Source organism: Lagopus muta, chromosome 3 (genome assembly GCF_023343835.1).
Source record: "Lagopus muta isolate bLagMut1 chromosome 3, bLagMut1 primary, whole genome shotgun sequence".
NCBI classification, from domain to species: domain Eukaryota; kingdom Metazoa; phylum Chordata; class Aves; order Galliformes; family Phasianidae; genus Lagopus; species Lagopus muta.
Genome location: NC_064435.1, coordinates 83214383 through 83238058, shown reverse-complemented (window position 1 = coordinate 83238058; position 23676 = coordinate 83214383). Strand labels below are relative to the sequence as shown.

The 23676-nt window shown below is 38.0% G+C and overlaps 1 long non-coding RNA gene across 2 annotated transcripts in view; it reads right to left on the bottom strand.

The window, feature by feature from the left end:
- The window catches only part of LOC125691028 (uncharacterized), a 237164-nt gene that overhangs the window by 40590 nt on the left and 172898 nt on the right, over window positions 1-23676 (bottom strand). The window contains exon 1 of one of the 2 annotated variants that reach the window (XR_007375888.1): window positions 6082-6133. The exons of the other annotated variant lie outside the window; for it this stretch is intronic. This is a non-coding gene — a long non-coding RNA (uncharacterized LOC125691028). Of the gene's footprint in view, window positions 1-6081; window positions 6134-23676 lie in introns of those variants that run through there. 2 annotated transcript variants of the gene reach the window in all.

The window sequence follows — 23676 nt, the reverse complement described above, 5'->3', positions numbered from 1 at the left end:
TCACTGCATAAATTATTTTTCTTCCATTTACTTTGTCTTTTTGCAAATGAGCCTTTTAACATAAAAAAAATTTAGCTCTCAAGTTCCCCTTTGCTTATTAATCCCAGATGCCTAAATGAAAAAAAATATTCTTCCTTTGTTGTTCGCATGCATTTGCTGTTCAGCTCTCTGGTGCAGTCTCCCTAGACTGTAAGTAGCTTTCCTTCTTCCGTGAATAAGTCTTCTCATTGCATTTATTATTGGATGAAGATCTTATTTTTTTAATTTTTCTTTCCAGATGATGTATTAATGAATACTTATTTCATATTTTATCTTTATTCCTGCTTCCTGATACTAAATAAAACAAATATAAAACTGATGTGGCTGAAGTTCAACACATGTTCACCACTGCGTTAATTCAGTTACAGCAGCACAGGCCACACAGAAGATGTTTCTTATTATTTTCCTTCATTATATGTCTGCCAGCATAAAGGGGAATATAGCAATTGGGAATCAATATGAGCTACTCCTGTAAATATGCAAATAATCAAAATTGTAATCACTGATTGATTCTAAGCATTCTGATAGCGTTGCACTGTGTGGAAGGGACTTTGATCTCAGTTGTGCTAGGGGAAATCTAGAGCAGTGATTGACCACAATAGAGGACTGGCTCAGAAATGTTTCATTGACTGATACACGTAACGTGTCTTTGCAGACAATTGTCTTTTCCCTTCTGCTCATGGTAAGGATTGAGAACAGCAAATACACAAGAGGCAGAAGCTTGAGCCTCCAAGGCTGGATGTTGCTGGCTCTGAATATAGCAACAAGGGGTATGAACAGAAGGGCTCAGTTCACAGCTTACCCCACATCGAACACGCAGGTCTTGATATTACCCCCATCACACACACCTCCCTCCTTTTTCAGTCCCCTAAAAACATAGTGGTTTGGGATTCCTTTCCCTCTATTTTCACAAATCTAAGATCATAGACTCAGAACACCGAAAGTTGGAAGGGGCCTTAATGGCCACTCATTCCCAACTCCTCACTGTGGGTAGTCTGTATAGGTGGTGGGATTGCCCTACTCAAGTGGGCACCACCTTGTACTTGGCCTCATTAGGTTCATATGGTCCCACTTCTCAAGCATGTCCAAGTCCCTCCTGACAGCATCCCTACCTTCTTTTATGTCATCTGCACCACTCAGCTTGGTGTAATTAGCAAATTTGTTGAGGGTACACTCAATCCCCCTGCCTATGTCATTGATAAGGTGTTGAAGAGTATCAGTCCCAACACAGATTGTTTAGGAACACCATACAATGAGTCAATGATCCTTATGTTACATGTTTTTCCAAAGATCTGTAACTCCTTCCATAAATAGAAGCCTAATGCCTAGTTTTCACATTATACAGATCACATATGGGCACACAGGAAGTTCCATACAACTGAGGAAAAACCTTTACTGTGAAGATGACAGAGCACTGGAACAGGCTGGCCAGAGTTGTGTCATCTCGTGCTCTGCAGATACTAAGGACTCATCTGGTTACTTGCTTCTGTGAACTTCTGTAGGGAACCTGCTTTAGCTGAGAGTTGAACTAGATGATCTCCAGAGGTCCTTTCCAACCCCTATGATTTTGTGATTTGTAAACCATCTCCAGCCCAGAGGGTCACAATCCATACAAAAGGTACATACCAGCTATCAGATCTGCAACAGGTTCACAGTATAGACAACTGACCATTACCAGTTAATCTTCACAAAAATACATATTTTTTTCCCCTGAAAAGTGATTATGCTGACACAGAAAATATTTGACATGACAGGGCCCATGTCATGACATTCTTACCTATTGAGAAAACCAAAGAAAATTGCAGAGTCTTGAGTTCTGACAGCAAAAATTCTGTACCTATTGTACTTTACCAGTGCTCTTGAACTTCCTAGCCAGTTCCTTGCCTGTTTGCAAGGAAGTAATGCTAACAGTATTATTTAAAACAAATAAAATCTTACCAGTGATTAAATTGGCAAAAAGCTTGATGTTGGTGGGGAGAAAAAAAAAACAAAATGATGAGGGGAAAAGGAAAAAGGGACTATGGAATGAAACAATCAAGAAGCAGTCATTTTTTCCACAAGACAAGTAGCGCTGATATTTGTTAACTGAAAATTACTATTTTTGCACATATGTGCATGTTCGTATCCAATTCATTAATTTCCACACAAGAATGAATTTCACCTTTTGTCCCTGCCTGTATTGGTAGAAAATTATGAATCTTCAACCCGCATCAAATACAAATATCTACAAAAAACTGCAGCTGGCAGTTTCAACTGCTTTGTAGGGGGAGAATGCAATTTTGCTTATAAACAATATAAAGGGGAGACTGAGATCCATATAGGTGCCACCTCACTAGCTGTTCATTCTGTGCTGGGCAGCAAAGGTGAACAGGTCCAATCTTCAACATCGGATTACATGATTAAAGTTACACTTGGAGATGGATTAAGTTCTCATGACAATTTACTTCAAGGAAAAAAAGTGCTTTGATCTGCATATGAAGAATGACCTGTTGTTTATTCAGTGAATTAAACTGAAAAGCTGGGCAAATGGCAATGTATGGAAAAATGTTAGAGATACAGAGAGGTATCTGGAAGCAGAATAGTACACTGTGGAGAAGTGAACATATTTTTTTCCTTGAATACTGAACCAAGTTTGTGCTGTATTATCACCCATATGAACTTGCACATTTTCACAATGTTAACTGAATAAATAGCTGAGTCTGGCTAAGGCATCTACAGAAATCATTAACATCTTTTTATGAAAAAAAACTTTAGTGTTCTCAGCATTTATTATGTATACTTTTACCTTTAGATATCAAAAACACACAACTTTCTCCATTGGAATTCCTGATTTACAGATTAAATCAACTTCTGTGATGGCATGTAGACTAAATACAGCCCTGATGGGGACGTTGTGGTGGCTCTACACAATTACATGACAAACCTCCATTCTGAATTTGGCATTGATATGGTAAGAGTAGGTGACAGGACAAGAGAAAGTGGCCTCAGGGGAGGTTTAGGTTGGATATCAGGACAAGCTTCTTTTTTACAGAAAGGGTTGTTAAGCACTGGAATAGGCTCCACAGAGAGGTGGTTCAGTCACCACTCCTGAATGAGTTTAAAAATCAATCTGGACATGGTGCTCAGGGACATGATTTAGTGGAGGGTTGTTAGAGTAGCATGGTTAGGTTGTAGTTGGACTTGATGATCTTTATTTTATTACTACCAATTCAAATTCATTCTCTAACCCCATAAGAAATCAGGTAAGTTTTAGCAGTTAATATCCTCCGACTCTTATCTAATGACAATGTTACTTTCCTTTTAGAAAGCTGTGCTCAAGAAAAAAAAAAGGGGGGGGGGCTGGAGATGTTTCAGTACAAAAGCTTCCAACTATCTCTGCTCATGATATCTCAAAAAAGAGGAAAAAGAGCTAGCCCATAGCTATCTGTGTACTTGTGATACTGATAACAGAAGATCATGAAGGTAGCAAGTACTCCACAGTGTCACTGTGAAAATATGAGAAAAATATTAAAATGTTGTCCCTCAAGACACAAATGTGTAAGAACCTGTTTGGGGAAACGTGGTACTCCAGACAATACCATATGACACTTGTAACAACAATACTGCTAAACTTCATCTGGTAACTGAAAACCAGACAGAAGCAATGGCATTTACTGCTGCAACGGCAGCAAAAATCTGCAGTTTTAGAGACAGTTATCAATACTGGAAGTTTTTTTTCTGTTCTTCTCTCTTCAGTTACAATTCCTGTATGCTCATAATAAACCAAATGCAAGGGCTGCTCTGAGACTAATGCCACCTATCTTATTACGTTAGCTCATGATGTCAGAGGTGGATGTTGGTGGTATGACAGTACCTTCTCACCAGTATGCCATTTCATTTTGATGTGGTGTGACAGATGGCAGCAAAGAAGCAATCTAAGAAAACAGCATCTGACATGGGGGTGCAGATGAAGCAAAGGTGCATCATTGAATTCCTCCACTGCACCTACTGACATTCATCAAAACTTGCTGAACTTTTCTGGAGACTCAACAGCAGATGTGAGCACAGTGAAGTAGATGGTCACCTCCACTAGTGCAGATTTTTAGGAGCACGGCACACAGGTTCTTGTTCATGGCTGGTGAAAATGCAGGACTACATTGCAAAATAGCTTTTTGTAGCTGAGATGTTGCTCTATCAAATAGTATTATTTTGCTCTTTGTATCTGTTGCAGTTTCCATGAAATAAATAGGATGCATTAGTTCTGGAGCAACCTAAGTACTTGTACTGGTATATGACACCTAAGAATGGTATTTGATTAGCTAAATACCAGTGCACTGAGCGAGGATTTCAAAAATACAGGTACATTCTTTTTCCCCAGTATTCCTTCCAAACACTTTAAAGTATTTACAGTTCAAATTAGCTAACGCTGTGGGTGCGTTTCATCTACAAGCAATATGAGCTTTCTTCTTCACAGCCTCCAACATCATACTTCTCTGCTTTCTTAGGTCTTCAAAAGAGACCCTTCCCTTGAAGAATGAGGGATTGCTTTCACAGCTGTGATTTAGCCCATAATGAAATATACTTTCCTATGGTTTCTTGCCTTAATTTTTTAAGAATACTCCTACTTTAGGCTACATTAACCTCTCATTTCTACATTTCAGTAAACCCTAAATGGATAACAGCTGGTGATCTTTGATTTACTTTAAAACATCTTCTTGACTACTCTCTAAAGTGTGAGTACTTGATGCTTTTGCAAATGGAGTCAGTAACAATCATTTCATGTAGAGATTCTTGTGGGAATGATTTTTTTTTTTTGCTCCAGATTCAAAACTGCAAGTAGAATATTCAAAGAGGAGCTCTCTCAGATTTGTCAGCAGTAGATGGGGCTGCACAATTCACTAACTGTACTAACCCAGATAGGTATGACTTGTAACAAACTATTCTACTAATATTCAATCCTGTTTTACTTCCTTACCAGCATCTTCAACAACTCTTGACCAGCTCTCACTGAACCTTACTTGACCAAGCCTGTCACTGTTTCTGCACTCTCATACTAGCAAGCCTAGCAGGAATGGAGTGTTGATAACAAGAACAGCAAGAACACCTTCTACTGTCTATATTCTAAACTACTTTGTTGACTTACAGAACTGGATTTTGTTCTACCAAAGCAGTCAAGATCCCTCTCTAGTTGAAAAGTGCTTTTTTCACTCCTCAATCCCAGTGGTTATTACTAGAGACAGATAAACTGTTCAGATTAACTGTTCATATCGGAACAACAGTAAAATAACAACAGTCACTATTTATTGGTTCATTTCTATACTATGACTCTTCATTCAGAATGCAAAGTTGTTAATCAAGCTGCTCTTTCTGCCATGCACCTATATGTATTTATATGTATAATACTGCTTTTATATATATCACATTTTTAGCATTGTAATTAGTTGTAGCTTAATACATAAGAAGTTTACTATGCTCTAACTGCATTTTAGAAATGAAATCTTACCACAACATGTAGTTGATTTATATTAATTATTAGTGAAAATGTTTCACCTGGTAAAGGTGTTATAATGCTACTTGTTAATAAAAGGTGTAAATGTACATTTATCATATCCATCAAGAAACAACCAGCAGATATCCTAACACATAAACCCAAGAAGTTATTACAAAGGTCTTTTTATTACCAGCAACTAAGCAAAACGTAGGTACTTGAACGCTGTCCACATTGAAAAAGATCATTTTCCTCTATTTAAATAAAATTAGCAGCACACAATTAAATGAATTTACTCTAATTCTGTTAAGTTATAATACTCACAAAGCATTCTTATAAGTTTCAGGAAAAAATTAAAAGGTATGAAATACCAAAGGAAATTTTCAGGTTTCCATAACATCAACACTACTAGGACAGTAGTGGTGTAATGCTATAATGCAATTGAAAGTATAGCAGTGAGAGGGGAGTAACAAAGTCCTCAGCTGCAGCAAACAAGGACGAGCTCAAATACAGCAGCAGTACACACAAAAGTGAAGAGAGGGGGGAAACAAAAACAACAACAAAAAACTGCTTACCTTGGGAACACCTCAAGCATACAGGGACCTCCAACAAGATGCTCCCACCTCCACTGCCAACCCTTAAATGAGGTCTGGGATGGGATGGATCCTGGTTCCACCCCTCCCGGTCACTCAGGTACATTGCTTGCACCTGTGCACCCCTGGGTTTGCCCTGCCTTCCCACCAGGTGTTCAAGCACTGGTTCAGGCCATGACTTAGCATTTCCTCTACAGGTGGAATATGAAGTATGAAGTATTTTTAAAGTAATTTAAATGAAACAAAACCACTGAAGATATTTTTGAAAGTTGGTAACCAATGTAAACCACATTCCAAATCAGTAACAAGGTCTCATCGTTGTGCAACTGAGCATAAAAATATAACAATAGTAAACATAATTATTTTTTGGTGTCGTGTCTCCCATTCTTTCAGTTTAATGCTTGCTTTATGCATTAGCAAAACCTTGAGATCCTCCACCAACTGACATGCTTTTCAAAGTCAAGTTACACAGCTGACATTAATAAGGCCAGAACTTTACCCATTGCATTGAATAGATAGAGGCAAAGCACAGCCTAACTCACCGAGGTAATCTGAATTTGGCTTCTTGCTACAATTTGGAAAATGAAAAGGATCTTAATCAATTGCTTACTTACTGCAGTCCCAGAAAACAAAAAAAGTCCCAGTTCTGAAAAAACTCACCGCAAAACAAAAACAAGGATATAATGAACAGAAAGCAGAAAAGGTTTCAGTGCTTTAAGGAGAAAGAGGAAAACAAAAGAAACCTCTCTTTAGAAAGATTCTGTGTAGTAGAGTTTTCAGAGGGTACTTTTTTTTCGGGAGTAAAAGAAAGGATCCAAGCAAGATTAGCGAAGTTTTCACTGCTCTATTAATAAGTTTTCTTTACATCTTACTAATCCAGAATCATATTATTTTTATGTCCAAATGCCAAGAAATCTGGTTACGAAAATGCCAGATTCTTTTATTTGATTTTATTTGATTTCATTAGGGACCATCAGCCTAGCTGCTTAAGTGCCTGACTACTGTTTGCATTTAAACATTCATTAGGGAATCCCCAGTGGGTTCATACATTTCACTGAGGTCCAATTACAGTGCCACAAAAGCAGTTTTTGCAGCAATTAGCTGATTTTTCCTGTTTATGTTCTGTCTCTTTAGGAAGAGGACTATTTTGTGGAGGTCAGATTTTTAATTAGGCGCAATTTAGGGCCAATAAGAAAACTGATAATTTACTAAATGGCTGTGGTGGACTTAACTGCTCAGAGCAGAGGTAAATAACACAACAGGGACACCAGGAATAAGCTCTCCTGGTGTGCACAGCTCAGAGCCCTACACTGTAAGGAGTAGATTACATGTTAAACGGCTGTCAGGGCTTTCACTGCATTGCCTATGTCACCAATTGACCTAATCTTGAAAGCCATTGTATGGGAACTGCTGAGTCACGGCCTGAACCTCTGATTGATCACCTGAGGCAAGCAATGAGTCAGCCACAGGAGCATAGGTGAAGGTAATTCACCTGTGCTACCAGAAGATCCTAGATCCCATTTAAGTGCTGCCTGCCACTGAAGAAGGATCTTTTCCTGGAGATCACTCCTTGTGGAGAATATTGTGACTCTACAATATCAGTAAGCATTTTCCATTTGTTATCTTCCTGTTGCAATAATCTTACTCAGTCTAACTTTCCTGGATATTTCTTAATTATAACACCTGAATATTCATTGATTATACATGTGTTAACTTATATCTCTCTAAAGATCTGTATTTTTGCCTTATGTTTTTTCCTACTCAATGTGCGCACATTACCTTACACCTTAAGAAGCTAAGAATTATGATAGCTGATGAACAGTACGCACCTATTATGAGAAGTAGGATCTTAGTTTTGTGATCTCTGTTGATAGCTTCAGATGTTAAGCAGACTTGCCACCTAAGAATTTTTCTATCTAAAGACAGTTATAGTTGAGTTTTCAGACACTATATCACAGCAGAATTTTGGAGTGGCTTACAGCTGTTTGAAAGATTGCCCTCTTACAGGAAATGGGTAAGGAAAGGCCAGAAGGTCACAGCATTTTATTTGGAAACCTTTGACCTAGCGCTGAGCTGGAACGTCATAGCAAAGAACATAAAAAAGCAGTAGCAGGAGGAAGCATTAGTTATGAAGACAGAAGTTTTGTTGCCCGTTATCACTTCTGGCAGTATTTATAGAAACACACCAAATATTAGGACAGAGATTCCTGTACCTTCCAGTCAAAAGAAAATGTACAATTTAGCTGTAAATGCACACAGAAAATGTATTAACAAGTTGTCTGGGTGTATTTGAAAAACAGCAGAATAATTTCAGAAAAACTGATATCTGGCTTGAAACACAGTAGACATGGGAGCTACAAGCCAGAGTTTAGTGAGGGCAGTACCTTCTGAAAGTTACTACTCCAGATCACAATTTCAGTCCTTTCCATCAAAATTCCTTACTATAGCTCTGAGTCAAGTGTTCTACAAACAACAACAAATCACAAAAAAAACCCCAACAAACTCACCAAAAACCATAGCGAACTCTGAAGAAAACATAAGGTTTCAGAAATCTTTAAAACATGAAAATCTGTTATTAGTCAGTTACTCTCTTTCTAGTAATTTAGAAAGCCAACAAGCATCACCTTTTCAACAATTCATCTGGTTTCCTTGTGCAAAGAAAGAAGACTGAAAGGTGCTCTAAAAAGGAAGTTAAGCAGCTGAATTTTGAGAACCTGAAACCAAATTTCTGACCACTGGTAAACCAAAGGACGTATCTTTAAGACGTTCTGGAAAGAATCTATGATACGGGTATATAGATTGTGAGTATTTGGTCTAAATTACCTAATACGGTGTAAGTTCTGTTCAATGTTGCATCCTACTTCTGTTGAGGATTCATAAAACAATGAATTAGTAGAATGCCATTTGCATTGTTTGATATTATTCTGTGCCTAGAATTATTATACACCTAGATACGTATTAGATATTATATGCCTAGAATTGAGGAAGGCCTTTCTCTTTCTGGTTTTAAATACTTTCTCAATTTTAGAGATGGTTTTTGAAGCTCTCAAGGAAATGAACAAGCTATTTACAGTTTTCTTACAAGAACACAATACTGTAAGCAACACATATTGCAACATAAACTCCTAATTACTTTGGAAACCAAATTTCATTTGGAGTCCAGCTTGAATTGCAAGGAATTCAGGATGGTAATTAATAATAATCAGCCACTGAAGTAAATATGTATAAATAATGTGCTGAACTGCTTCCCAGCAGGGTTAATACAAACACATGTAGTTCAGAATCAACTCAGACAAATTAAAAAAAAAAAAAACTTGCTAGTGACTGAATTTCCTACTTTTTTTTTTTTTTTTTGCTTAGCTGTTCCCTCAGATTCATTACCCATCATATCTCACAGTCCAGGTTTGTGGTCATTAACATAATCAGAAATGCAATTTTCTTAACACAAGTCGTATGTACAGTGAGCTGATGGCAGCTAGGTGATAGGTGTCATCTACAGCATGTAGTTTGGGTGGAAAGACAGATACAATTAAGTGACAAGAAAGTATTGCTATTACTGTGAGAATAACTTTCAAATCCATGAGATAAAGAGACATTTTCACATCTGGTGAGGCATGTCAGCTCACACTGCCAAATACTCTGTTGTTTCACTGTTCACATCCCTCGGCAAGAAGAATATTAGAGCAGTAGGAAGTAGAGATAGACATGAACAGTTAAACCATGGGATTGTGTGTCAGTTCAGGTTGGAAGGGACAAAATTTAACCTCCTGGCAAAGCAAGGTCAGATTCACTTACATCATTCTCTTGTGACAGTATATAAATAAACTAATTCAGCTAAAATAATATACATAAGTATACTAATTATAGCTATTAAAAAGTTACACAACTTAAACCTGACTTATAGAAATGAAGGTAATGGGATCATATACTGTTTATTCGCAGGTATTGGCCCATTTCATGCATATTTTGCTGAAGGCTTAACTTGATCCACACAGGGGAAAGTCATCATGAACAGCCAGCCTAACCACAACAAAAGTTTCATACTAAACTTATACCTTGGTAGAGTCAGGATAAGCCAAATATGAAACACTAAGCCAATGAAAAGCAGTCCTCATATATGACTCATGCTGTTTTCTTGCTTCCTTTTAAATGTCCCATCTCTTCCTTAGACGAAGATGGAAAATAGCAAGTCAGGTATACTCAACATTTTCCATTTAACTAGAAGAACAAAGCCCTGGAAATCCCACAAGACAGGATTTTATGGTATTAACAGCTTAGTTTGGCAACTTGAGGTGGTCTCAATGAGTCTATTTGAGTACATCCTTGGGTCTCCAGATTTTCCTCCTGAATATCAGCTTCCAAGTGAGTCAGGTGCATCGTCAAGAGTCCAAAGAAGACAGCTTAGCTAAGAGCTCTACTTCATTATTTAGCTCTGTTCCTGGTGAAAACAACACAACATTCCCAAAGACTTCAACTTGATGAAGTCTTCGATCAAGCCCTGGAAAGCAGTGTTGAAATAACCACTTGACTTGAGTAAGCAGTTAACCACTTTTTGCAGATCTCTTTTCTTTTGCAGTACTGCTATTGAGGACCCCATCACATCAGGGTTGTTATCTTTTTCCATCTTACAGAATTACAGTTCAGGGAATTTTAAAACTCATTAGGTACCGGTACTGCATAAAAAATGAAAGGTTTTATCTAAGTTTAAAATGACATTTGGCAGATAGTTGAGTTCATCTGATATTTAAGAAATAAATGAAAATAGGAAACTGTTTTATTACTGTAACTGCACACTTCTTAATTGACTGGTAAGCATCCATGCACCACCAGAGATGTACAAGCAGTATGTCTTCATAAATAATATATCAGTAAACTTGTAGATAAATACAAAAGAATAAACATTGAATATTTGTTAGCATAGCAAGAGCCTTTCAAGGTTCTTCTGATGTCAAACAACAGAAGCAAGAATGATTAACAATGAATAATATAATCAAACAAAATAATCTTACGTTGAGGTACATAGCAAATATGTGCAATGTTATGTGTATACAAACAGAAGGGATGATAAATTTTGACAAAACGTTCTCACATGTAATGATTTAATGCTAGATGTGAATTGCTAAACACCTAAAGAGTTTGCTGAGAAGTTCCCAGTTATGGGATACCTGTATCTAGTATCTGTGTTTCGGCTGAGTCAGAATATTCACTGTTAGTTTTTGCCAAGTACTTTTGCCATTGTATTTTGTGTATAGAAAGAAAGAAAAAGAAAGTGATTTCCTTTTCCTTGCCTTCTTGCTGTCATTACGTGAATAGTAGCTATCACATCCTTATCACTAAGCATGTATGCTCAAGTAGTCAATCTGCAAATATGATTCATTTGTCTGATTTCATTTTCTAAAATTGCCCGCTGACCTTAGTCCTTTTTCTTTAATGAACCTGTTTTCAATAAAGAAAGAATTAAGGGAAAGGAGCAACAGGGAATTGAAAAAAAATTAACAGTTTAGCTGATCTGCTAAATTTTGAAACAAAGAAAATAAGTACAGTCCGAGGTATAATAACCTTTAGATACATGCAAGCCAGAGTGCTATTCTGCACCTGAACCATAAAATCATGTACTGAAAACAAACTTCACTGCCAAGTTACATGCCAAGGAACCATTCTAGATTTAATGAAATTGCATGGGATGTAAATCAGTCCAAAAAACTTCGGTTTTAATTTGAAACTGACAAAAATTTAGCTGTAAAGAAGCACAGCTGCTATTTAATAGTGTGCTGTATTCTGCATTTATTTAATTATTTTAATTATTATAATCATCACATGGGTCGTGTCTCATCCCAATCTTTTTTTGCTGAAATTGTTACATCTGTTGTTTTCATACCCAAATGGGACCATGATTTCAGATTCAGCAACACAAAGCAATTCAACATTCTTTGTCTATAAATTTCCCCCAGAAAAGAAAGAGAGACCAAAAAAATTTCAAACATCATCTAGATACCAGCAAACTTCAAGAGGTTACACCGTGCTCCATGTGAAACCCCAAGTGCACGATTAGTACAATATTACTAGCTAGAAAACAGACCACTCTGGAGAGCTGCCCATGAGGCTGTAGCAGAATGAAGTAGACACAGCTGTGAGAACTGTGACATTTGACATCAGTTTTGCCACTGAACCAGACAGGAATGACTGTGCTTCCTTGGTTTTGAGGAGAGAGCTGTGTTTCCTGCATGGGGAAGAGAGAGCAGATCCAGCCATACAAATTCTTTACAATTTTGTAGTGACAAAAAATAATGTATCCATTAAAAAACCAGCTTTCCTCTTTGGTCCTGTTTCTCTCCTCCGTCCAGGTGCCCAATATGAATTTTCAGTGTGTTTCTGGGACAGTGGCCAATCAAACTGCATCTACCCTTAAAAAACGTCCTCACAACATCCCCTTTTTACCCAATTTGTTTTTTAAGGTGTAACAAAAAGGAGTTTTTTGTCGCTGGAAAATAGATACGCGTGTGTTCGTGTTTGTACATGCATGTTTGTGTGCGCAGCCTTGTGTTTGGGGAGTTTCTGGCTGATGCCCAGAAAAACAGTCTGGGGAAACAGTCTGCAGGTATTTTCTCCTGAAATGTTTGTTTTTCTTTCCCACTGGTTTCAAACATGTTCAGCATATCAGTGAAACAAGAGGTAAACATAGAGCCCTCTCAGATTACATCTGTTCCCCAGGCCATCTCCAAAGCAAACATTGGTCTCCCAATGAAAAATACAACTATTACCCATTATTGGACATATCCAGTCATTGCCTGACCACCGAGTTGCACAGTTAATGAATCTGCTCATTTCTAATAAAAATAAACCAGACAGAGGAAGTGGTCAGCTAAAGCTGAACTTGTGGAGAAGAAGAAAAGAGATTTAATAAAAAATTCTCAAGGTTGACATTTCCTTTTTTTATTTGAAACATGCCTTTCTCGGGAATGACATGATCACATAGATACTATTAGTAAAGCCACACGCTGGCGCCGGATTTTAAGATCTTTACCCATATGACTTAATTTGGGAAGCAATAAAAACCAGAAGGGAAATTCCTCTGCTCCTGTTATTTCACAGTTCAAGCATCAAATTAAAGTATTTCAAAAGAGAGCATAAGAGTATATCACTCAAAATGAACCAAGCTACTTCTTATAGCACTAGCAGAAACAATATTTTAAGATTGTATCTCTGTTCCCCAGTTCCCTTCCCATCTCTTCAAGTTATTTAGGAATCAAGTCAGTTTATATAAAGCACTGATCAAGAAAACCTCAAGCTGCAATGATCTGCAAATCACAGTTTTTAAAAACCTTTTCCAGGAAACAATTTGTATTTTTCCAGAGAAAAAGTTACCTCACACAGAGAAGATTCCCTCCAAATTGAAACACTTGTTCTTAACAGTGAATCAATATTTCTGTTGAGCATAATTCCAAGTGTTCTAAACATAAACGTATGTAATTATGTAGCTTTTTAACTCTACTCAAAATTATTTCTAAGTGAAATTGCAGATCAACATCCTCGCTTCTTATTCTTTTGTTAACGTTTCCTAAAATTGTCAGACACTGATCTTTCTTTTCATGTGAATTTTGGTTATGCAGGCTTACTTTTCAGCAAGAAAACTTTCAACAAGAAAAGGCAATTTGCTGAAAGAGATTTCTCTGTCTTGCAAAAAGCACTGTGAAGCTACAGAAATGTTATGCTTTCATTATATTTGTCCACAAGAAAATCCCTCCATAATTTCAGTTTAATTTTTGACTGATATAAGGAAAATAGGGTGGGACAAGTACAAAAGAGAAACAAAGAATGAAATTCACTATTGCTTTCTCAAGTTTCTGGTTTGTGTTCTTCAGCAGTGACCTTGATTCCTATGAATGAATTTATCAAATACAGTCAAAGACGGGAACTGAGCTTCCATTTTGCAAAAACTGGCATGTTCTGGTGATGACTGAAGTTCTAGCTTCATATAGTGAAAACTCAGTTAGAATGATCGAAAGAAACCAATGCAGTGGGCTTTTCTGAACAGTTAGCAATGCAAGCAGGCAACACCAAACCCACAACCCAGTGTCATCAATCAAAAGTAGTCATCATTGCTTGGGAAGAGTGGCTCTCACCCTTCATCCTATCTGCATCCAGCTCCAAAAATATTCCACGTCAGCTAACTACGACACTAGTAGTACAGAAAAAGGATGTGATGTGTGTCTGACCTTTATGAATGCCTTTCTCCTATCACAGTTTGATCCAGTCAGCTCTGGTAAAAAAACAACAAATCAAGCCAGTGTTACCAGTGTGGCTTAGATTTACTTGAATTTCTTAATGTGTGAATGAATGAATGCTCCCCTTACAACAGCCCTCATTGGGCAACATGAAATCCAAGGTCCCTTTATTCTGTTTCAGTATCTCTGAGCAAAGTGCAACTGATCTAATAGACCTGGAGGAAATTAAGATAGGCTTTCTCCTCCATTTCCCTCTTCCAATTGAGCATACCCGAAGAGGTATATAGACAAAGAGTAGCACCAGTGTCTGGTAAGTGCATTTTTTTTCCTTTTCTGCCTTCAAAATATTGTCTGTGACATCATATTTGTAAAGTTAAAGTATGTTGCCCAAGGAGGCTGTGGATGCCCCATCCCTGGAGGCATTCAAGGCAGGCTGGATGTGGCTCTGGGCAGCCTGGTCTGGTTATTGGTGACCCTGCACATAGCAGGGGGGTTGAAACTAGATATCTGTGAGGTCCTTTTCAAACCAGGTCACTCTATCATTCTCTGATTCTATGATCCTATGTCTTTCTCTTCTCCCTCTCTGTATACAGATTTCAGTGAATTCTGATGTTTTCTTACTGTTGTCATCACATCATTACCATTAATTTTTAAAATATGAGTGAGGCTGCCAGCTGACTTACATTGATCTGTCTTCTTTTATCTCAGTAGAACCATTCCCAGAAGTTGAGCCCAAGACTACAGTTTCGTAGACGGTCATCATCAGCAAAGTATATTGTTGATCCATATCATTCAAATCTAACTCACTCTTTGTTTTGTTATCTTCTTTAGCAAACCAACATATAAAACATAAATGATTGGCAAAAGTTAACAGTAAATCTGTACTTTAGCTGAACAATTTACATGACATTACGGTGGAAAAAGATTAGTTTTTCAAGTTAGAAACAAGCATTATTTTGCAATCTTTGGCCCGTAACTGAAAGATAATAGTTTTAATTTGCATTCAAATAAAGTAAAAGACTTTTTACAGTTCCCATAAACCAGGAACAGATTAAAGTGTAGAGAGTGTAAGGAGGACAGGAGAATAAATCAAGACAAACAAGATGATAAAAAAAAAAAAAAAGGAAAAAATGATCCCTTCTAAATGCTTCTTGCTCAGCTTCACAAATTCTGTGCAGTACTCAGAAGTGTCCACTCTCTAGGTTTCTGCCATTAAAGTCTTAGCTTTAGCTCAAATGACAAAGACCCTTGTTTAGGGACATCAAGCCTGGGAGCCTTGGATGTACTCCAACTTTCTTCTGGTAATTTTGAATCATTTTATTGGGAGTCGTCGTTCGTCTATCAGGAAGGGCTAAAATACTATCAGCTCTGTAGTCCAAGTTCTTAGAAATCCCAGTTTTATACCTTTCCTACACCACATGAAACATGAAACAGATGATTTTCTATTTTGGAAAGTGCAATGTTCCCATGGTTTCCTCTGAAGTCAGAAACAATTTATTGTCCTGAAGCTTTGAAAAGACCTGCCTGTTTTTTCCCCCCAGGGGAGGAAAGGTTTGAACAAAGTATGTACAACACTGAAAACTATTTTTGTTTTGTAGTTTGTTAAAGTTGATGCACGTGAACAGCTCCAAGAACAGGGTGAGGAGGAACACAGGATACCCATCTACAATTCAGTAACCAAAGCAGAACAGATAAATAAGCATAGCCTCGTAAGTTGCTTCGCATGAGCCAGACTGCTGAGTTTTCCCAGTTTCTGTTCACTGCCCAATGCCACCTGAAAGGTCAAACTGTTTTTCCCCCACAATCTGGGATTTAAGGCATTCACATGGGAGATGTGCACATCTCCTTTGGGAGAAAGGGAATGCAGAGCTTTGCCTCTGGATGAATACATTAATCACAAGGCTAATTTACCAAAGGTTTGCTTTACCTGCTGGTTATCTTTCATGAGAGTTAGCTCAGCTCAGACCTTTGAAGGAAACACTCTTAGGCCCCTTCCCTCAGGAAAGGGTGCCAGTGTCTGCATTTTGTACAGGTGATACAGACACCTGCAGAGCAACAGAATTTGAAACCAATACTGTCTTGAGAATTTTGACCTTGTTAGCTACATGCACCTTCCTCATTTTTCTTTCCTTCTGCCCTTTGGAGAAAACCACTTTTTACCAGAAGCTACCACAAAAATAACCACAGGTGTTATCTGTGAGTCTGGATACCACTTAGAGCAGCTGCTACCCTAAAGCTTAACATGGCACCTAGAACTAATTGGGCTTAGCACTGGGTTAGGTGAAAATAATCAATGTCTTTCAAGTTTCAAAATAAGAGAAATGAAACTCTTAAAGGGACAACTAATTTGAGAATTCTATTTAGTGTTAAATTATGTTACAGTGTGGTGAGTCCCTGAAACTAGGGACCAACTCCATGAAGCCCCATTCTATTTAGCAGCATAAGCATAATTAGGGAATAATTTTTAATTATGCAGTTATTGATTAAATATCATGCCTATGTTCAAAGGTATACATTTTCTAGCCAGGACTGTAATTCCACTAAACTCCAAAGAGATGTGTGGAATTGATCTGCCTTAACTGAGGTGAGGAACAGCACTTCTGTGACCGGGATCTTCCACCAATGTAAATCTACTCCAGTACAAGTTTTGAGTGAAATCATGAATGGATAAGGCTCAGTTATTACGTCTGGCTTCCTCTCTTGGTTGCACGGTCTTTTTTAAAATACATACACTCAGTGAAAGAGAAGCCTAATAGATTAAAAAAAAAAAGAAAAAAGTTTTGAGAGATCCAAAGCTCTTTTTTCCCCCAAGGGCATGTACTCCCATCTCTCATTGTTATCAAGGACTGAATTTGGCTTCAAATCATGGTGTCATCACCTGTGACAACAAAGACTGAGGAAAGGTTGTGCCTTCTGTGCCGTACGTTTCAACACAAAAAAGCAGTTGGGGGATTTTTATTTTTTATTTTTTATTTTTGCAACAGAAGTTCTTAAACTGCTTTAGAAACAAAGTGGGAAACTGCTTTCTGAAGACAAGATTTGAAAGTTTGATCTGTGGTTCTTAAAAGCATATTCCATAAGCAGTTGTGTGCCTTTTAATTAGAATGAAGAAGTTCTGTGGTATTTGATCAACTGCAAGCTAATAAAAGCAGAAGTTTCATGAAAATATAACAAGTCAAGGACAGTTCCTGACTATCTGACAGATTATGTGCGTTAGAAAAATGTTTTTAAGAACATCTGTCATGAAAAACTCTAACAGTATTTGCATTGTATTGTTTGGACTTCCACCTTTATGAAAATGCTGTGTTTTCATTCTAAGAGTATCTCTCTCTCCCCCTGTATCTGTACGTATATGTATGTGTACATACATATATATACATTTAAGACTGCTTCTAGAATCTGTTAAAATGTTCTAAAGAACTTTCTGAAAGAAGGAAGGCTAATTGTCACATTCTTCCTGTCTCTGGAAGAGTCTGGATTTGAGGACTATATACTCAAAGAACAAAATAAAATATTTATCTCCTCAGCTTAACGAGCAACAGCTTCATTGACTTAAAGCAGAAAATTGCAATTTTTAAAATGAAAGGGAAACAGCAACCAAAGTGACAGGACTTTCAAAGTACCTTGTCTCCCCTTGTATGCTTGCTACTAAAGGCAATCCTATTGCTTGCATCCTTCAAGTTATCTGCTTTGATGACTGAAACTGCAAACCAAATCATGGCTCCCTGTAAGAAACTATCCATAAATTTCATACATAAAATAAGTCCTTTTCTTTGTACTCCTACAGCATAAGAAACCATGCAAACTGAGGACAAGAATAATACTGAAAAACAAGGAACAGATGATGGGGGTAGGAGGAGAGAAATAGAAGCAGACTTGGTAAACAGAGCAGGTACTTTTGGATTGTCCAGGGGAAGATTCTTCCACTTCAGGTAGAATAAAAACCTCCTAAACATCTTATCCAGCCATGCTCACGTGCATACAGGTGCAAATTAACAAAACAAAATGGAAACAAATCTTATTCAGCTAACTAAAACCACACTGATATTGTGAACCAGATCAGCCTTGGATTTCTCTCTCAGTAGGTAAGGTTTCTCTACAGCACAACAGAAAAAAAAGAAAGAAAGAAAGTGAAGGAGATGGGAACCCGCTGCAAGCTCAAGGATAAATGCGTCTTGTTTGGAAAAGAGAATGCTTTGCTTTGTAAAAATGGAAAATCTAACCCTGTAAATGTGGCATTAAAGCTGGTGTCTGTTACACTTTGTTAAAACTGTAAGAACTAATACAATATAAAAAACAGATTTACTTTAAAAAACATTACAGCAAAGCAAAATTGGCTATTACTTAGATTTCTAGATACAGGAAAATAAAATGTGGAGGCCCCATCTCTCATTACACCTGAGTGGCCTTTGCAGTGTGTGCATCAATGGCGGAGGTCTAAATTCAGCACTGGTGTAAGTGGGTGCAACTGCAGTGAGACAATTTATCCAGCGTCAGTGGCAAGCTCAGCTCACAACGTTCAGAAGGAAAGGTTTTATAAAACAAAATAGAATCTGCTGATATGGGTCCCTTGAAAATTATTTAATGACTAGAAATCTGTGAGGGAACAGACAGATGAAGTTCCTCAGTGGTCTTTTACAATAGCCACTCCACTAATGAACATCTGGAGTTCGTGCTGCTTTTTTACTTCTATACTATCTAATCCATATTGCATTAGGCCTTTATGTGTTCATGATAAACTGGCAGTGAAAACTGCCTTAAATAGAAAGAGAGGATGAAGACAATTTTTCCATTAACAATACATTTCCCTTTGGAGTCTGAGGTACAATATTGGTTTGTTCCAAGAGTAGAAACCCCAAATAAACTGCCTTCTATTTGTGAAACATTATTATTATAGCTTCTACCTGGAGATTTTTCTTGAAACAAAACACTCAAAACTATTTCTGTATATACATTGAACTAAGATACCACATTCAAGCACAGAACCACCATAAGAAGGATTGAAAGAAATCATTCACATAAATGACTCGGTTTGAGGTGTGTGGTTCCCACTGATCTGTCTATCAATTAGTTGCTCCTAAAAGAAGTGTAGTTTCAGTTGACTCCTGGGTGTGAAATAGCAACCACATGGCTCTATACATTACACCCTACTGGGAGAGGGCAGTGACCACAAGCCACAGTCCAATCTGCTCACAGTGGTTGAACTACACGGGTTTTTGATGGTTACAGTCTCACAGCAGTTGAACAGAGAAGACTGCATCTTCTTTCAGTGCTTTAACCCGGCCTGATTGCAAGGCCATTTCCCCGAAATACCAAAGCAACACCTACAAAAATTATTCTAAAAATATGCTCTGCTTCCCTGCTGCTGTCTCTGAAGTTCCTCAGCAAGGAGGCAGCAGCTGTTGTCTTTCCCTCGCAGCATCAGGGTCCTTCCTGAGAGCACTTGAGCATCTCCCTGAGGCTCTCAGTTTCTTCATCAGCAACTCACTCACAGCAATCTGGTGACACTCACCTCTCTGAATCACTGTTTATGTTTTCTTTGCAACAATTAGGCTATAAATAAAAATCCAATCCAATGCTCATTAATCAGAAAAATACAGGGCTTGTAAATCTGGCGACGCCAAGCTGAAGATTTTGTTTGTGAGGATATTACTGAAACCTTTTATTTGCTGCATTCAGCCAAGCCTGTTAAAACTCTCTGCTCACTACTTTCTGTTTTTAGTTTATAGGTATTGAGTCCAAAATTTCACTCTTAAATTCCAATCTCATTCAGTTGTTTAAGTATTTCACTTTTCTCTTCAGCCTTCTCTTCATTACTTTCTGCACAGATTTTAACATCTGCCCTTTTGAAGCTCATCATGATACCAGTTCATTACAGCTAGATTCTCCATGCTCCTCTGGAAATCCCAGGTCTACTCTTATATACCAGTGCCCCTTCACTCTAGCCAAGTGCTCTATGGCTTTGATATTTCATCATAGATTCTCCATGGTTTTCAATAATCAGGCCTTTTGAGTTTCAGTGAAGGCCTAAGAAAACTTTCCTAACTTTCCATAAGTATCTTTCTTTTTTTTTCTTTTCTTTTTGGCAAGCAAGTGTTGTTGAGAGTTCTTAACTCTGAAGCACAAAGGAATTAAAACTTGCTCTGTATGGGGTAATGCTTTGTGGGGCTTCAGCTCAGAGCCTTAGCTCTGATGGTAGGGAAGAGAGCACATTAGTAGTGTATCTCTCTGCTCCTGCTTTTCTTTTTGGCAAGAACTACAACTCTGAGCCAGCAGGTGTTTAATGCTATTAAATTTATGGGTAATGAAAGCTGTTGAATTTCAAAACATCTGGGTAACATAAATTATCAGAACTTTCTTGCAATATAAGGCTGAAAAATGGTTTTGAAATCTGCAGAAAAGCATTAGCAGCACCGACAAAAATGCACTTATTTTTCAGCATTTGACCACATGACTCTGGGATCCCACAAGTATCCTCATGTTCACAACTACAGTGCCTATGGCATGTGAGTTAGGAAAAATGAGGAAGGCCGGCAGCTGCCAAATCTAACCAAGATTCACATTTCAGTGGGTTCCAGGTGTATCACCTGGTCAGTCAGAAATTGTCAAATCCATAACTGTCTCTCACATTGTGTGCAGTCTTCTGGACCTTGCTCTGTTTAGTCCATCCTGTTCTCCTGTGCATAGCTTGGGATGCTTTTGGCCATAGTATCTCATGGCTAACACAATGCAGGGAGAGGGAAGATAATAGGGAGGAAAATCTTTGAGTCCCCCATGCTGTGGGAGCTACTGAACAGAGAGAATGTAACATGAAGAGTGTAAAGTGAAGTGTTTCATTTACTTTGCAGCCAATAGTTTTCACCTGAGTAAAAGTAGCATGAATTTCTGAGACACCGAGGATTTGTGTCTCAGTGGAAGTGAGAAGGGAAAGTAGCCACTAGAATATGACCTGTGAATGATCTGCACCTTGGACAGTCATGTAGGCTGCCCAGTACTGCCACAGAACTATGAATGCATTTCCATCATCTCAAGGTTGACATCACTTAGGCTGGTGCACACTCTTCAGGCCAAAAAACATTATGGTCATGGCTTGATATCTTCTGTTGGAGTAGAATCAAGAGTTGCAATTAGAGCTGCCCAATCAGGCTAAGCAGCTGGTCTGCACAGACCTGCCAAGAAGAGCAGAAGATGAAACATGAAATCCACACCCAAGCTAGAAACACAACTGCTGTGGCCTGCCTCTTGATGCTGTGTTTTCCTCTAGGACACTCCCTCCTGTCACCTATTTCCTCTGTGACCCTTATTATCATTTTTTCTCCCTTCCTCAAGATTCTCTAGAGATTAGAACTGATGATCTCTGTGAGAAATTATAAGACCCTATATGTAATACGCAGAAGAAATACTGCAGTGGTTTGTTAACAGCTAAATCATCAGCACACAAGGCAAAAAGAGCCAAGGAAATGATTGTGTGCTTCTGCTAAATGCTTATTTTAACAGTATATTGTCACACTAACGTGGCTTGTGTAAATGTAAACTAAAAATATACATTTCTATCATTGGTATTCAGACTTGCCTGTTCAAGATTATCAATAACATGGGAGAGAAGGAAGATGGAAGACATAACTGTCCTATAGCAAAACGTAATAGATAAACTCTTTCATTAAGAATACATACCACATACATAACTAAATATTTTCTCTGGTATGACTGAGGCTGGAAAAGCAAACTATTTTCAAATGGTCCTGACTCAGGGGGAAGTCAGATGCAAATAAAAATATGATGTCTGGCCTCTAGCTTTATGGTAAGCTGTGTTTGTTCAGGGTAAAAGCAGTGTGAGATAATATTACCAGCTATGGACAAGGAGCAGGCTGAAAATCTGACTTCACATTCCCTCCTGACCACCCTCAGTCACATTACAGCTCTGAGCTCCCTCTGGAAGAACAAAAAAATATCAGATAAGCCTGGGACTTACCAGGTCACCCTGGTTTGAACACCTGCTAATGGACCTGAGCATTTCCCTTCTGTGGCTTTGCAAATCTCAGCTGAGCACTTTCCCCACATGACCACATTTTCCTCAATGAAGCAGCGCAATCTGCTTTCTCTGCTGCAGCTGCAGAACATCTGGGTGGGAAGATCCTTTGGCCCCGGGACTCCCCTGAGCACAGTGTGGTTACTCGAGTGGTGCACAGGGAGTATGATTTGCCTCTCTACATTTCCTGTTGTGAAATTGTAACTTACTCTGATTGTTGTTTGTTTTTATATGACTGCCAAACTAGTGGAAGTTCTCCTCCTCCCCTGGCCTGCCTTGGATGTCGAGCACACACACATACACATACATTATTAGACTTGTTATAACTTCAAATAATTAAGACACATGCTTTGCAATAAAAAAAAAATCTTAATTTCTTTGTGGAAATGCTGCATGTTTAGCTCCATACACAAAAGTTTAACCTTACGAGCTATCAAAATTCCCAATTCAATCAGTTTTTACTTTTCAAATTTGAAATGACTTTTAACTGAAAGCAAAACAAACACAGGGAGTTTCCATTGGCACATACCCTACACATTTTCCAGCAGTTCTGTTACCATCCATTCCCTTAAGCTACATTTCAAATCCACAGCTTATTTTTCCTCCCATACAAGAGAAAAGATTCTATATGTCATTTTCACAACTACATGAGGATATCTATCATCATTCTTTTTAAGCAACTACTTCCTTTCATTTATCCCCAAATCCATCTCTACTGCTAAATATAGTGTAATACAGAACAAACCCCTACACAATAGAGTGGTTACTTCATCTAAAAGTCAGCCTTCTTCGTTAGCTACCAGTTTTCCAGTACTTTCAAAGTCTGAATAATATCTTCAAAGCTTAAGGCAAAAGATAGTACTTGAAGGCAGAATTCCATTTATTAAATAACAAACACTCCCAAATTATTCAGTGAATGAACTAGAAAAATATTAGGCTGCAAGTCACAAACCTACATTCTCTTACAAGTCTTTTCCCTCCAAATTCACAAGTTAATTTACAATACTAAAATTTCTGTGAGCATATAAAATGTGTATGAAATTTAAACTTTCTCAAGCAGCAACCGGTCCTCTTTTCCCTTTCCTTCCCAGATTGCCAGACACAAACTGTGCAGGACTACATGGATGACAATCCCACATAGCTGCTGCAAATTTTACAGCAAACCTCTAAAACCCTGCAGTACTGCTTCAATCCTGAAAAGAACATAAGCAAGAACAGTTCAATCACTACAGGATTGTGCTTTTCCTCACTGTACAAGGCACGTATGCCCTTTGTGCAGTGTTACATATATGCAGCACCATTATTTATGACAGCAGGTTACTT